Here is a 15,404-nt window from a genome sequence, read left to right as displayed (position 1 = left end):
CAGGATTCTGTCTCTCGTCCTCGGCCCGCCTTCCTCTGTGTGGGCTTCATCCTCAGGTGGCTTCCTAGATGGTGACAAGCTGGATAGCAGCATGCCTAAAGTGGCGTTCTGCCAGTGTAACCAACCAGTGAAAAGAAAGCTGCTCTTTCCCAGTAGTTCCTGCCAAATCCAAGAACTGATGCTGATCGGCTCACCTTTGGTCACTTGTTCACCCTAAATCAACCACATGGACAGGAGATAAAACACCCAGTAGCCCAGGCTAGTTCCTATCTCCACCCATGGAGCCAAAGGCTGGGTTAAACTCTATCTAAACCACCTAGAACAAAAACTTGGTAAGGTAGTTCCCTAAAAGAAAGTGGAAATGTTACCATTGGAAACAAAGATTACACATACTATAATGACAAAAACATCTGATGCTATGGCTCCGTCTCAACCTTTGATTCCCACCAGTTTTCTAATGAGAATGCCGACATTGTGTTTACCAAATTGGGGTCTCACCCACCTAACCTGTCCATTCATCTCAGGTTTACCAGTGTTAGCATCTGGCCATTGTGAACCCCCTTTTCATTCGGTATCTGCTAATCCTGGCTCATGGTTATGAATTTTCATGTGCAGAGGGGATGGGTCCCATGCACACATCAACATGCTTCAGAGATGACTCAGCCAGGGTAGGTGCTGCGCAGTAAGATGGCACTGTCTCTAAAATGCCTGCTCCTCCCTCCTGATTTGCTTCCATCACATCCTCTGACATCAAGAAGTACATTTAGCACAAACAAGGTAGATGAGAAATGAGCTGTCACAGTTTATTCACCACATTCTGCTGCAATTTATAAATCACAGTACAATTCAAAATTATTTATTTAGCTTTTCAATCTAAAAAAAAAAGAAGAAGAAGACAGGGAAATGAAAAAAATATGAAGGATGACCAGCTCCATCCCAATCAATAGCAAGTAAGTCTGCCTGACTCTGCCAATTAATCGTGTCTCTTGAATATGAGATGTCCAATGACAAGAGGCTTGGAGAGAGGTTAGCCAAAGTTGAAACCAGATTCGCCATCACTTCAAGCCCAAGGGGCCTCGAGTTAGCAACTCCCAGCTAACCATTATCATTGCTTGAGGCCACTGGTAGGCCACTGGATTCCTCAGCTTGCTCAGCAGTTCTCTACCCTGTGTGCACCATAATGTTTCCCTAAAGGAAACTGGAGGTATTGTTACCAAAAGAAGATAACGCATTCTGGGTAGGCAAAACATAAAGAAGAAAAAGGAAACTACGATCAGTAAAAAGCCTGACATAGAGTAGTTTGAAAAGGATTTCTTAAAGCATTATAGAGAGGTAGGTATTTCATAAATGGTTGTTTATAATATAATTAGCAATCAAATATGATGCTATAATCCTGCTGGCCTCTCATACATGGCCATTAGATAACTTGTAAATGTATTATTCTAAAGAGAATAGAAGGGCAGGTGTGGTGGCTCCCACCTGTAATCCCAGCATTTTGGGAGACAGAGGTGGGAGGATCACTTGAGGTCAGGAGTTCAAGACCAGCCTGGCCAACATGGCAAAACCCCATCTCTATCAAAATTACAAAAATTAACCAAACATGGTGACACGTGCCTGTAGTCCCAGCTACTCAGGAGACTGAGGCAGGAGGATCACTTGAACCCAGGAGGTGGAGGTTGCAGTGAGCCAAGATCATGCCACTGCACTCCAGCCTGGGTGACAGAACAAGACTCTGTCTCGAAAAAAAAAAAAAAAAAAGGAAGTATTTTTTTCTTACATAGGTAAATATTCCTAAACGAGCTTTGTTTATACTGCCTAGTAAGCAGTTGAACTTCAGTGTGAGCAATAATGACATTAATTTAAGGCATTTAATAATACAAATGATAGCCGGGCGTGGTGGCTCACGCCTGTAATCCCAGCACTTTGGGAGGCTGAGGCGGGTGGATCACGAGGTCAGGAGATCAAGACCATCCTGGCTAACACAGTGAAACCCCGTCTCTACTAAAAATACAAACAAATTAGCCAGGCGTGGTGGCGGGCGCCTGTAGTCCCAGCTAATCGGGAGGCTGAGGCAGGAGAATGGTGTGAACCTGGGAGGCGGAGCTTGCAGTGAGCTGAGATCCGACCACTGTACTCCAGCCTGGGTGACAGAGCAAGTCTCCGTCTCAAAAATAATAATAATAATAATAATACAAATGATACCTATTAGAGTGTGAGCTTTGAGTTCTCAGTCATAATGAAAAAAAAAAAGCTGGCGGGGGGGATGTAGCTATAGCCAAAAAAAGCTAGTAGAATATTGGATAATAGAAGAGAGAAAAGAAATACAAAAGAAAACTGTGCTACACCTGAACAAACCTATGGTGGGGCTATCTACAAAACTGTTTCTTGGCCGGGTGCAGTGGCTCACGCCTATAATCCCAGCACCTTGGGAGGCCAAGGCGGGTGGATCACCTGAGGTCAGGAGTTTGAGACCAGCCTGGCCAACATGGTGAAACCCTCATCTCTACTAAAATACAAAATTAGCTGGGCGTGGTGGCTCACACCTGAAGTCCCAGCTACTCAGGAGGCTGAAGCATGAGAATCACTTGAACCCAGGAGGCAGAGGTTGCAGTGAGCTGAGATCGCATCATTGCACTCCAGCCTGGGCAACAGAACGAGACGCCATCTCAAAAGACAAAAACAAAAACCTGTTTCTTATTCTAGTTTTGATACCTCAAGAAAAAACATGGTAAGAAAAGAAGATCTAGAGAAGAACGACTAAATTGATGAGTAGTTCTTGTCTCCAAATATTTATCGAGCTTCCACAATGTGTGAGACTGGTCTGAAGATAAAGACGACGTGGTCTTCGGCTTCACAGTCCAATGGGAGAGACAGAGACACAGAAATAGCTCTAATTATGCAATGAATGTGGTGAGCAGAGAACAGAAATATGCACAGGACACTGATTGAGGTCACAGAGGGGAGGCACCAGGCATGGCTAGGGATGAGCTGACAACAGACAGAACGAGAGAGGAATACAAAGGGACCTGTGGGTGTTGTTTCTGCTATTGTTACGTGTACATTTAGGAGTGAGAGAAGCCAGTTTGAAAAAAAGAAGCAATGGAAGGCGAGAGCTGGAGTAACTAAGAGAGAAAACAGATCCAGCAGGAAGGCTAGAGTTACGGGATGATGTATAACGGGTGGGCCCAGAATAAACAGGGAGAGGGGCCCAACCTCCTCCAAACCCAGAGAAGAGCAGATAAAGATGGTTATGGGCAGTGATAAGCTTGGAGGTAGAGGGCCAGAAAGTTAAGGGAGATCAGACCTGGCATATTCAATGTGTTGCAGTAGAGATTTTTAGCCTTTCCAGATGTTGAGAATCTGATGAAAACTACACGTTTTTCTCTCAAAAAGGCACATTAGGCTGGGAGCCATGGCTCACGCCTATAATCCCAGCACTTTGGGAGGCCAAGACAGGAGGATTGCTTGAGCCTGGGAGTTCAAGACCAGCCTGGGCAATATAGTGAGACCTCATCTGTACAAAAAAATAAAATAAAATAAAATAAAACTAGCTGAGAGTAGTGGCACATGCCTGTGGTTCCAGGTACTTGGGAAGCTGGGGTGAAAGGATCACTTGAGACCTAGAAGCAGAGGCTGCAGTGAGCCAAGATCATGCTACCGTACTCCAGCCTGGACAACAGAGCAAGATCCCATCTCAAAAAAATAAAGGCACATTACCCAAATTTTAACATATAATTTTAGTTTCTCAACCTGCTGAATCCCAGCCACAGACACCAGGTGGAGAGGCTGCATTCTACCCAGGTAAGACAGGTCATTTGCTGAGAGTAAGGAACTGGGGGGACAGAGGGTGCTTAAAGGTTTGGAATAAACACTGCAGCCCAAGTGAGAGGGACCAAAACAAAGAGGAGCGGACGGCAGAGCTAAAGTTCCTGGCCTGGGTTAGAAACAGTGGTGGGACATGTCTGTCAGCACAACTGTGCCAAGGTGAATGGCAGCATTGATCCAGGCTGGGAACTTAAGAGAGCAGAAGGCCCATTAGGAAAGATTGAAGTGATGAACATGAATTCCAGAGCAGGTAGGGAAGAAGAGAGCCCAGGAGGGGACTGACAAACTAGGAGAGAGGGCTTTGTTAGCTGGAAGCGGTGCTACCTCACACGATACCAAAAACTCCTGGAAAAATGCAGAGCACTTCCTCCCTTGCTGAGGTGGGCACACCCGTCAGCTCTTTGGATGTGTCACTGATTGTCATAACCCATCTTCCCTTCATGGTCGCATCCGGATCTCCTCTGCACCTCTCCCCGACCCCTGCTCTTCTCCCTCCACATACAAACATGCTCAAGGCTTTCCCACATCAAAAACAAAACAACAGAAACAATGAACCTTGCTTCAAGGACAAGGTTAGACGGAATTAAAGCTCATCTGCTGGTCAGGCGCAGTAGCTCACGCCTGTAATCACAGTACTTTGGGAGGCAGAAGCGGGCAGATCACCTAAGGTCAGGAGTTCAAGACTAGCCTGACCAACATGGTGAAACCCTATCTCTACTAAAAATATAAAATTAGCTGGGCGTGGTGGTGGGCGCCTGTATCCCAGCTATTCAGGAGGCTGAGGCACGAGAATTACTTGAATCCAGGAGGTGGAGGTTGCAGTGAGCTGCGATCACGCCATTGCACTCCAGTCTGGGCAACAAGAGCAAAACTTCGTCCAAAAAATAAAGCTCATCTGCCATAAAAAAACTCTGAAACAGACACACATATAAAGACAGCGTTTCAAATAAATGGTGTTGAGACTACTAGGTAGACATGTGGGGGGAAAATACATTAGATCTCTGTAAATCAAAATAAGCTCCAGATAGATTAAACCTTTTTTCCCTGGGACAGAGTCTTGCTGTCTCCTAGGCTAGAGTGCAGTGGCACCATATCAACTCACTGTAACCTCCGCCTCCCGGGTTCAAGCAATTCTTCTACTTCAGCCTCCCCAGTGGTTGGAATTACAGGTGCACACCACCACACCTGGCTAATGTTTGTATTTTTAGTAGAGACAGAGTTTTACCATGTTGCCGAGGCTGGTCTCAAACTCCTAACCTCAAGTGATCCACCTGCACTGGCCTCCCAAAGTGGTGGCTTTGTGGAGCCACCGCAAGTGGCTAGATTAAACATTTATAAATGCAGCAAGCGAAACCATAAAAGTCTGATAGAAAACACAGGAGAATTAGTTTTTGTATTTTATATATAAAATATATATAAATACATATATAAATACATAGCTGGGAGTACAGGCACACGCCGCCACACCCAGCTAATTTTTGTATTTTTAGTAGACACGGGTTTTCACCACACTGGCCAGGCTGGTCTTGAACTCCTGACCTCGTGATCTGCCTGTCCTTCCAAAGTGCTGGGATTACAGGCGTGAGCCACCACGTCCTGCGGTGTGGCCTTTTAAAGCCCATTAAAAGGGGCCTGGTTAAATACATTGTTACCTCCATTCTACCTCTATTCTACACTGCTATTTAAAAGAATGAGTCAGTTCTGTATATCCATCTCCAAGATATAGTAAGAATACTGAAGTGTAGAATCATGTGTTTCCAAAAATAAGGGTAAGGAGGGCCTACTTGCTGCTGCTCTCTCCACTCGGATGATCCGCGAGCACTTGAAACAAACACAACAGGACCAAAGGAAAATTCAATATTTCCTTTAAATCAAAATCTGCCTATAAAAGCAAAGAATGTCTCTGGGAGAAGGCACAATAAACCAGTAAGTGTAGCTGTCATGTTACAACCTCTTCCCCTAATATTCCCTCTTTCTACGAATCAGAAGCACAGACAACGAAGTCGCCCAATCCGGGGCCCGAGAGTCATTCTGGAACTTGGCTATGAATGTAATGCCAGAGAAACAAATCCGTAAAATTCAAATTTGATGACATTACTCCCCTATTTAAAGTCATTGATTTCTGCCCCCCTCCTCACACTCCTTCCCTCCCTCCCCCTGCTCAGTGAAGAGCCTGTTCCTGCAAGGAGGTGCCTACCATCTCTGCTCTGGATGCTAGCAAACGGCCCGAAGAGGCTTTCGTATGCGGTCCAATACTGATAGCTGCTTCTCAGGTTTTTCCACCAGCACTGTCTGTGCACCTGCTTCCGCCTGAAGAGCTGTTTGGAAGGTAGCAAGCATATGAACCCAAACAGAAACAGGAATTACTTACTACATGTTATCCTCTGGTTTATTTTGATGACAAAGTCCCCCTACTGATAAAACATTGCATTATTTCATCTTTCAACCTTGAGGGACAGAATCCTTGAACACCCAGCTCAAAAATGTCCTCTAGCGCTGGGTGCGGTGGATCACGCCTGTAATCCTAGCACCTTGGCAGGCCGAGGCGGGCGGATCATGAGGTCAGGAGATCGAGACCATCCCGGCTAACACGGTGAAATCCCGTCTCTACTAAAAATACAAAAATATTAGCTGGGCGTGGTGGCGGGCACCTGTAGTCCCGGCTACTCGGGAGGCTGAGGCAGGCGAATGACGTGAATCCGGGAGGCGGAGCTTGCAGTGAGCCGAGATGGCGCCACTGCACTCCAGCCTGGGCGACAGAGCGAGACTCCGTCTCAGAAAAAAAAAAAAAAAAAAAAGTCCTCTAGCTCGATAGCTTACACAGCTTTCCCAGCCAGGAGGTCACCCCACTGTCGTTCTTCCATTAGCTCTTGGGACTGCTAGTAGCTGTTTACTTGTTTTGCAACGGATTACGAACTGTGTGAAGGTAATATTCTATCTTTTTTATTAGTATTATTTCTAGGGCCTAGCTGAAATATAATTGATACTCAGTGAAGTTTGTAGGAGAGAGAGAGGGATGGATACATTAAAAGAAATGGAGAAAGACTTCTTAAAATCTTAGGAGTACAAACTTGAGTTCTTTTCTAGGTGAGGTAGACCTGGAAATGTTAGAGATTCCACAAGGAGGCACTAGAGTTCCACCTGTCTCCCTCCGCCAAGAACAGCCGGAGCCAACTAAGTCTTGCCTCGGCTGATACCTTTTAACAGATGCCTGCTTTAGCCGAGTAAGCCAAGAAAGATGATTTGAAATGAGGACGGAGGGAGGAATGAATGCAGGGAGGCCACAACACTGTTATGGTAAATAAATGATCATTTTAAAGGGACTTCAATAGAGAGCCCCCCAGCCCCACCTCTGCACAACATCCTACTCCTAGCGCTGGGAGCCACCCATCCAAACAATAGGATATTGTTTTCTCAGCCCAGTTTTTCCGCCTCCTCTAATTAAGCTAAACACTAAGGCTCATAAAATACTGGGTTATCATTCTAGCTCCACAGTATTTCCCAATTGAGTGCTCATTCCGTGATAGATCACAGCTGTCACAAATATTATTACCATTTCCTCCTTGGTAACCTCCCAAGAGGTCACTGAAACTTTCATCCTGGACCTCTGAACCCTAGATTTCTGTGTAGGCTGACAAGAAAGAAAAAAAAAATCCTTTTAAATTTCAAACACATATCTAACTCCTATGAGAGACCGGGAAATGTAACCATGGAAACCAGAGCATGAGTGTAACCATGGAGACCCATTGAAACCGGCTGGGCCATTACCATCTAGAAGCTGGTGGGGCTCTGGCAATTAGAAAGACTGTTAGCCCTAGTTAATATGGTCAAGTGATGTCAATTGTTTAGGTGAGTGTTTTACAGACATTTAAGTAATTTCTGGGTACTGCCAATGCTTTAAAATGTTTGAGAGAAAGCCTTTTCATAGGGCTTCTTATGTCAGACTAATTTCTCACATCTTTCTCCCCAACCCTCTTACCACACTTCCAGAGTCATGACTTAATCAGTCACTCATTCAGCAGACACATGCTAATTACCTTGTAATCACCTTGGTGTGCTGGGCACTACTGGATCCTATCACATACATTATATAATATGGTGTATACAGATATAAACATTATCTGTATATAGCCCAGTTTATATACATCGTCTGTCCTAGCAGCTTTAATGCCCAGGCAAATCCTGAATAAAAGGGTCTGTTTATCACAAGTCTTCTTTACCAGAATCTGTCAGAATTTGGATTTGTGGTTTCAGTAAGTGAGATGAGAACTAGACTTCTTTCATTCTGAAGGAAATGTTCGTTATTCCAATGTCACAGAAGTCCTTCACAAAGTCAGACCATTCTCTCTGTCCCACTTATTTTCTTCTTTCCCTGTGTGCATTACAACTCCATCACTCCTCCAGCAACCACAGGTTCAAAGGCCTTGATGACAGTTTGTCGGGGGAACAGCTTTGTTGTGTGTTTTGAACACCAGTATGGTGAAAAGGTAGAGTGCAGTGTCAAATCACCTGTGCCTGCCACTTACCCGTGTGTTACCCCAAACAAGCTATTAAACCTTCCTAAGCCTCAAGTTTCCTCATCTGTAAAGGGGAAATAAAACCAATCTCTTTGGTTATTCAGTGACAACTTCACACAACTGTGAAACTTTAGACTGCTACAGAGTTTTATCTTCTGGTTTTATCTTTGCTTCCCAATATCACTCAGCAGTCTTTCATGTTCTTAGCCCTTTCTCCTAGCTTACTCAGCAGGTGGTCTAAATGTGTACAGCTTCCAACAATGCATTCAAAACCAGCCGAGCATGGCGGCTCATGGGTGTAATCCCAGCACTTCGGGTGGCCAAGGTGGGAGGATCACTCAAGCCTAGGAATTTGAGAATGGCCTGGGTGAGACCTACTGAGAACCCATCTCTACAAAACAAATTTTAAAATTAGCTGAGTGTGCCTGTAATCCCAGCTACTCAGGAGGCTGAGGTGGGAGGTGCACTTGAGCCTGGGAGGTGGAGGTTGCAGTGAGCCAAGATTGCACCTCTGCACTCCAGCCTGGGTGACAGAGCAAGATCCTATCTCAAAAAGACAGCAAAACAAACAACCATCTGTCTCAGCAGAAAATGACGGAGACAATGATGACAACCACAGTTGTTATATGAGGCCTATTTTATACTAGACACTGTTCTAAGCACTTCACATATTTTAACTCACTTAATTCTTACCACAGTCCATTGAGGATTATTGTCATCTCCATTTTACAGATGAGAAAACTGAAGCACATGGTGTTTAGGGAAATTTCCCGAGGTCATAAGCTACAGAATGGCAGAAAAAGCATTTGAACCCTAGTAATGCCTCCAAAGTCTGCCCTTTCAGCCACCGTTCAATAATCAGGCTTTATCCAGTGATAATGTTCACTGTGAATAAAGAGTCCAATGGGTATGAATGAACTCCCTCAGATGTCTCCTGTTCAACGTCAACATCTGCCTGCACTAACCAACATCTTCATCAGCCCCTAGTCCATGTTTCAGAAGAAAAAAACAGCCTTCCTCTAATCCTCCCACGTCAACTTCAAGTTCCTTGCTCCCTCAGTTACCCCTTTGTTTCTGATCCCCAATCCTTCCTCTCACTTGACACCTTCCTCTCAGTATGTCAGCAGGTGCAAGCCTATCCTGCCTTGTATATTTTTTCCCTATTCTTGAACTTGGTTGAAATGTCCTATCTTACTTTTAAAATGTTATTTTATGTATGTATTTTATTTATTCATTTATTTATTTTGAGACAGAGTCTCACTCTGTTGCTCAGGCTAGAGTGCAGCTCACTGCAACTTCCGCTTCCCGGGTTCAAGCGATTCTCGTGCCTCAGCCTCCCCCAAGTAGCTAGGATTACAGACACCCGCCACCATGACGGCTAATTTTTGTATTTTTAGTGGAGACGGGGTTTCACCATGTGAAACCTGATCTCGAACACCTGACCTCAAGTGATCTGCCCACCTCAGCCTCCCAAAGTTCTGGGATTACAGGTGTGAGCCACCACGCCCAGCCCCTACCTTACTTTTTTCAACACCACTTGAATCTCGCTGCTTGTTATCCTCTCTCCTCTCCCCAGCCAAGCTCCTGGCTCAAGTTGTCTATGCTTGTCTCCACCCATTCATCTCCCATGGGTGCTGCACCCTCTGAGGTCTGGCTTCCTCACTTTACTGCAGTTGCTCTCCCGGTGTCCCCCAAAGTTGCTAAAATAAACGGCTTTTTAAAAGTCTCAGTCCCACTCCTTTCTGTAGCGTTTAACTCTATTAATCACTTTCTCCCCTCTAAAACTTTCACCTCCCTTGGCCTGACCTTCTTCTGTGCTTCCACTCTGGATTTTCCTTCTCTGTCTCCTTTACTGGCTCTTCCCTCATGGCCTATCATTACTTTGGGGTAATCTTCTGGACCCTTAACCTGCTCTTCCTCTCTCTGGGCACTGTCAGTATCATGTCTGTATCTTCAGCTAAACCTCCATTCTGAATTCACATCAATAGATAAAAATGGCAATTGACTATCTCAGCTGGATGATCTGTGAGTTCCCCATTCTCAGCTCAACACTGCATCCACCCAGAAGCCCAAGTCACAATACCTGAAGTCATTCTCCAGCCCTTCATCCCTCTGACAGGCATCTCCATGACCCCTTATGTGTAGCTTTCTGTTCCTTGTCCTGACCCCTCCACCACTGCCTTAGTCATCCTTTCTCTCCTAAAATATTAAAATCACCTCCTTACCAGTCTCCCTTCTCCTTAAGCCTCAACCATAAGGATACCAGTGAGGTCTTTCTAATGTACATCTCAACCCATTCCACAAAATTGCCAGAGATCCCCAATGCCAATATAATGAAAACCAATTCCTTTGCATATGACCTGACTCCCACCTCTCTCTCCAGCCTCACCAGTTGTCTGGCCACCTCCCTAACCCCTGCCTTTCTAGCACTGTGGCTACAGTACTGGGCCAGATGGAATGGCCGCAAGCATGTCTCTCACACCTCCCCACTTGGCACATCCATTCCTTCTCTCCGGAACTATTTCCCTAGGGTGTTCATCCAGCAGACTCCTCCCCCGTATTCTCTACTTCCTCTTTGCCACCGCCCGTTCCCTCACAGGCCTGGCTTTCCTTGTGCCTTTTACAAACTCTCACCCAACAATTCTCTGCTTGTACTATAATTGTCGGACTCATCTATTTTCCTTCTTAGACTTACTAGTTCTTCAAGGACAAGTACTACTTATTTGTTGTCCTTGTATTTTTTGTCCCGTCAGTACCCCACAAAATTTCTTGACAACAGTAGATGTTTAATAAATATTATATATTAATATTGTTATCAAGGAGACAAGAGTGAAACTGCCTTGGCAGCTAACACCTTCCATCATCATCGCCACCACCAACATCAGAAAGCACACACCAAATGCCTGTGTAACTGAACAGAGACCTGACCATGTCGTAACTTAGACCAAGTTAGTAGAGATAGTATCCACACGTGTGTGATGTACACTCATTGGTACAGCCTCCGGAGTGGCTGGGATTACAGGTGCATACCACCATGCCCAGGTGATTTTTGTATTTTGAGGAGAGATGGGGTTTCACATGGGGGCCAGGCTGGTCTTGAACTCCTGACCTCAGGTGAACCACCCACCTCGGCCTCCCAAAGTGCTGGGATTATAGGCATGAGCCACAGTGCCCGGCTAGTACTAGATGACTTCTAAGGTCTCTTCAAAGTCACATCCTGTGAATGAAGGCATTAAACCAAGACATCCAATTAACCACCATGTGCACACTTATGACGCACAAGCTATTGCGCTAAATGCTGTAATAAATGGATAGGAACGAACACTTACCAATATTTAGATCAAAGACAAATACAATTAAAGGCCATTTCAATATGAGACTGTGTAGGTAAATAGGAGAAGACAAAGGAGAGTACTCATTCAATTAGCTCAGCTGACATTTGTCAGGGACCAGCTCTTTGCTGGGTCAATGTCGGAAGCTGGGTGGAACAACAAAAACCATGTGGTCTCTGCCCTCCGTATGCTCCTGGCCCAGCAAGGCAGACAGCCACGCAGCCTTCAAATGCAAAGGGCAGGGAAAGAGGGCTGCAATTAATTCTGTCTAGAAAGGGAACATAGGTCTTAAGAAATTTCTCAGTCTTGACATTCGGTCTGGCTCTTGAGGGACTAATGGGTTTTTTCAAGTGTAGAAGAGAGAGTTCCACAGCGAGGCAACAGAACGAAAAGGAGGACATAGGCTCCGATGCTGAGGCACCTTAGAAACCATTGATTTTCCCAGGTCACAAGCAGCAGCAGCTGAGCCACTATCCCGAATTCCACATGAGAACATCGGCTTTGTGAGTCCTACAGGTGATGCATGCAGGGTCTGGAGAATGATGGCTGGGGCAAAAGATATGGGTTCGCAAGTGGAGAAAGCAGGGTTACCAAGGTTAATACATGTCATTATTCAGGTGTGCAGAAAGAAAACTTTTTTTTTTCTTTTCTTTTTTTGAGACAGGGTCTTGCTCTGTCACCTGGGCTGGAGTGCAGTGTTTTGATCATAGCTCACTGCAGCCTCAAACTGCTGGGCTTAATGAATCCTCCCACTTCAGCGTCCCAAACAGCTGCACCACAGGCATGTGCCACCACACCCAGCTAATTAGTTTTGAATTTTTTGTAGAGACAGAGGTCTCATTATGTGACCCAGGCTGGTCTTGAACTCCTAGCCTCAAGAGATCCTCCCACTTCACCCTCCCAAAGTATTGAGATTACAGGCATGGGCCACAGACGTGACTAAATATCTAATACAATAATTTGGCCATCCATGTAGGTCACCTACGTCCATGTATGTGTCTTATGCCCACCTTGCCCTCTGCTTCTCTCCCTAAGGGATCATGGAAGATTATGGTTTTTATAACTTCATGATGGCCAAAAAGAGTTGGGGACTTCAAGAACATAGGCAGCATCTCTTTCCTCCAGGGTAATGCTGGCCGTGCTGGCATTTGAGGCTGAAAGTCCATGGCTATCCTAGTCTAACTTAACTTGACCCGGCCCAGGGGTGTTGCCTGGACTTTGAACCCTTACGGGCCCCCTATCACAGTGAAGTCTGTCTGTGTTTCCCATTCAACCCTGGCTTGAGTGCTGTTCACTGCACAGAACTACCTCTCCTCCACCATGTCAAACTCCTCAGCTAAACTCTAGATTTTATCTGTAACATACTGGTATCAAGGGAGGCTTTAGACAACTAACTCTCAGAGACTCTCCAAGATGAAATGTGTGCACCCAGGAGTCATTCAAAATACTTAAAATCCCGTAAAGTACAAGCACCATACAATCAGCATGGAAACTGGTCCTTATGAATCAAAAGTGGCTGCAACCTCCCCAAGTGGCTCTGTGAGTGAAGAATGGTACAGGGGCATCCTGTAAGAAGGCCCCTATCCTCCCCTGATTTACTGTATACCACCTGCTCTCCCGGCACTTTTCTGTCCACTCTGTTCTCCCATCTCACTCCTCTTGTTATCTCCACAGTTCCTCACTCCTCAAAAGGCTTTTATTTCATTTATCACTCAGTTTTTAGGTGCAAGGAACAGAACCAACACTGCTGGACTTAAGGAGCAAAGGAATTTATCCAAAGGATATTGCATGGCTTGCAGAGAACCTGAGACACCCAGAGCCAGGCACTGAGGCTCTGCAGCCAGGAACAATTGCCCACGAGAAGGATTTAAAAACACTTCCGTTGCTATGGGTGCTGGACCCCACAGGTTCCACCACTGACAACGCATGACGAACAATGCGGCTACAGTCACTGCCGTATACTGCTCTGCACTGCACCTGCTTCTTCCAAACCCCTGATTTCTTATCAATCAAGGTTAGGGAAGATGTCCCTGACTGGCATGTGCCTTCAGTTGTGCTCAAGGAGCTGGAAAAGCAAGATCTGGTACTTTCTGATTCTCTAGTGGGAATGGGTTCTGCTCAAATAGAGAAAGGGGCTTTCAAGGCTGGCCTGCCAGTGTGACTAGCACACTCTACTCTTCCCTCCTGGTTTATTTTCCCACTATAGATACAGTGGTACCTATCTAGCTGTCCTACACCTTAGGGGTGGGATTGCCAGGTTTACAAATACAAATACAGGTCGGGCACAGTGGCTCACGTCTGTAATCCCAGCACTTTGGGAGGCCAAGGCAGGCAGGTTCCTTGAGCTCAGGAGTTCGAGACAAACCTGGCCAACGTGGTGAAACCCCATCTCTACTAAAAATACAAAAAATTAGCCAGGCGTGGTGGCACACACCTGTGGTCCCAGCTACTTGGGAGGCTAAGGCATGAGAACTGCTTGAACCCAGGAGGTGGAAGTTGCAGTGAGCTGATATCACGCCACCGCACTCCAGCCTGAGTGACAGAGTGAGACTCCCTATAAAAAAAAAAAAAAAGTACAAGATGCCCAGTTATATTTAAATAAACAGCAAATTTTTTAGTGTAATTATGTTCCATGCAATATTTGGAACATATTTATTCTAACAAATTATTCATTGTTTATCTAAAATTCACATCTAACTGGGCATTCTGTATCTTCTCTGGCAGCTCGCCTTAGGAGTATCTTCTCTATGCTGCACTGCCCTTTCCTAAACTGAGCCAGGCCCTGGTTTCTGGGTGTGATAAAGATGCTGAAGTGCAAAATCTACCTTCAAGATGAAAGCCAGCTGCCTGATCCTGGTTTTGAGTGCCAAAAATTCGAAATTACCCAGTCTTTCTCTCGGCTTTCCTCCCATAACAGATGTTCATCTTCTCCAATCAGACAGATGCCTGGAGCCAGCTAAAGTAGAGGTTGTATCCTTGGGAAAGCAAAGGAGAAGCACATTAAAATTTAAAAATACGATTACCCAGTTGCAATAAGTAAAAGTAGAGTAAGTGTTGCAGAAAGATTTCATGAATTTTTATACTGGGCTCTCTCAAATTCTAGTACCTCAAGTTTCCTCTGACTCACACTTTACAGGGCTTTAATAGGAGGTGAAGCTATAAAGTAATGAAACTGATTTTCATGTGTTACCACACATACATGGAGATGAGTCAACAACTACTTTTGCTCTCACCTCCCACGTCCCAGGGTGGATCCATTACTCAATTGCCGATCTGTTCCTTTAATTCAAAAAGGCAAATGATTTTCAAAGCCGCTGCATTTCAATATATTATAGACAAGATGCTAAGACTGTTTCCTAAGCTTTCTTAAAATTATAAATAACACAAACGAGGCACACAACTTTGCCAAATTCTTCTAAAGCAACCCACACAAAGACTTTACTCATTTACCCAAGTCTTACACGAGGAATAATTAGACCTTCTCAAACCAATGTCAGCTTTCTCTGGGCTGCCAGACAAACCACCGTGGGATGTTTCCAAGCCACAGAAAACAAATGGTATCTGTGAGAGCTGGTGCTCACACTGGAATATCTTTCACTAGCCAGGCTCCATTCCTTGGGAAGAAACCCCATCTATGCTTCTCCTTAAATTAAACCTTTTTTCAATTCCTCAAACACGCCCTGTCTTTCCCATTTTGGGGTCTTTGTGCAGTGTTCCTCCTTCTGGAACC

At 45.2% G+C, this 15,404-nt stretch overlaps 1 long non-coding RNA gene across 1 annotated transcript; it reads left to right on the top strand.

Annotated features, from left to right (window-relative positions):
- The first annotated feature begins 7,576 nt into the window (after nucleotides 1–7,576).
- On the top strand, nucleotides 7,577–14,693 carry LOC105491691 (uncharacterized). The gene is made up of 3 exons (XR_011614822.1): nucleotides 7,577–7,674; nucleotides 13,391–13,757; nucleotides 14,399–14,693. It is a non-coding gene; the product is annotated as an uncharacterized lncRNA (long non-coding RNA).
- Nucleotides 14,694–15,404: the final 711 nt, after the last annotated feature.

Source organism: Macaca nemestrina, chromosome 16 (genome assembly GCF_043159975.1).
Source record: "Macaca nemestrina isolate mMacNem1 chromosome 16, mMacNem.hap1, whole genome shotgun sequence".
NCBI classification, from domain to species: Eukaryota; Metazoa; Chordata; class Mammalia; order Primates; family Cercopithecidae; genus Macaca; species Macaca nemestrina.
The sequence above is the reverse complement of the archived record's forward strand: the minus strand, read 5'-3'. Positions and strand labels throughout refer to the sequence as shown.